We start from the raw sequence: 1,555 nt of genomic DNA, 5'->3' as shown, positions 1-1,555 counted from the left end.
TGCCGCCCTTCTGGACTGATGTGTCGACATATTTATTCTAAAATCTTGAGAACAGGAGTACGATTTTTATACTTTCAGATCAAATTTTGTAATTTATTGGTGAAAAGTGACTAATGCAACTAGTTGCAGATATTTATACATCATGTTTAAAAAAAAATAATAATATAGCAAATGACATATTGTATAGGCCTAGAACATTTTGTACTTTTTATTATGAGGAAAAGCAAATAGTTCCTTAGTTGAGTAGGATTTGAATGATTGATTACCCATGACGAACCTTTTACAGCACAAGTAATTATTCATTTTAAATTACACACACCTAACTAAATCTATCAAACTAAAAGTGCTTAGTAAACAGACTTTGTTCCTGCCTTTGATGATGAATATGATCAATCAGTGGGATGGACGGTCTGTGTGTGGCTGCTATAAATATTTGATTGTATGATCAGTTCAGTTTTATATCAGTTGAATGAGTTGGCTCTCAGTTCGGGAATAATGTTCGCACGAAGTGTCATTGTCCTCCTCTGTTTTCTGGGTGAGTAATATAATGTTTATGATTATTAAAAAAAAAAAAATGCTGTTACTATGTTGCGATTTTGTCACATCATTCAAATCTTTGTATTTTTGTGAATTCTAATTCATACTTTGCGATCAAATTCGAAGCAGGTGGCCCTGTAAAGCATTTGGACATTTAGGTCACATTCAGCCATTTTCAAGTGTGATTTAAGAGAATGTTCGTGTATGACTTTCTCTTGCTGAAAACACAGACACAGACAAAATAAATAAATAAATAAAACAGAGAGAGAGAGAGAGAGAGAGATTTTGAAATACAACATTGCACCACAATTTCACTGTATGGCCAAAACAAGTTAGCATTTGTTTTTTGTAGCACAGAAGATTTCCTCTTGCCACATCATAATAACTGTTAAACTATTATCTTTGTTATCTTCTTGACACAAACAGTGGCCATATCTGATGGAGCAAGAGCGGTGAGTAAATAAAGGTTGTAGAATTGCTGTTCTTAGTTCCATCTTTTTTCCCTCCATGCAGAAGCAAATAGCTCATAATTTTTCCCTTTTTCTGTTACAAGCCTGATTGCAGGTTCTCTTATAACATTTGTCCAATGAACTACTCACCTGTGTGTGGAACCAATGGAATAACATACGGCAATGAATGTATGCTGTGTGCTGCAATCAAGTAAGTTTAATTATGCATGCATTTAAACAAAGTATAAGTTTAAAAATAGATTGTTTAAATACCTGTCACCTTTGACATCTGACTTTAATCTTTGATATAATCTCTGTCTTTTTAGGGGATCAAAAACTAAAATCTTAATCCTGAAGCATGGCCGATGTTAAATCAAACATCTGCAGGCGTGGCACAAGAATTGTATCATAATTAAGCTTGACAGACATTTAGTCTTCAAGCTTTACGTCTCATTCAATATGTCCTGAATGTGGAATGGTATAATTCATAAATAAATCTTGCATACTGAAGCTGTTCTGTTTGGTTCTGTTTTTTCTGCTTCAAATCTCGGAAAGACAAGAACCTGTGA

General features: G+C 33.7%; 1 long non-coding RNA gene across 1 annotated transcript; it reads left to right on the top strand.

The window, feature by feature from the left end:
* The first annotated feature begins 412 nt into the window (after nt 1–412).
* Nucleotides 413–1,197, top strand: LOC306853135. Its single transcript, XR_013782713.1, has 3 exons — nt 413–535; nt 964–989; nt 1,091–1,197. It is a non-coding gene; the product is annotated as an uncharacterized lncRNA (long non-coding RNA).
* The last annotated feature ends 358 nt before the right edge of the window (nt 1,198–1,555 follow it).

This window comes from Barbus barbus (assembly GCF_936440315.1).
Source record: "Barbus barbus genome assembly, chromosome: 33".
Taxonomy (NCBI): domain Eukaryota; kingdom Metazoa; phylum Chordata; class Actinopteri; order Cypriniformes; family Cyprinidae; genus Barbus; species Barbus barbus.
Note: the sequence above shows the minus strand (reverse complement) of the source record. Positions and strands in the feature narration are given on the sequence as shown.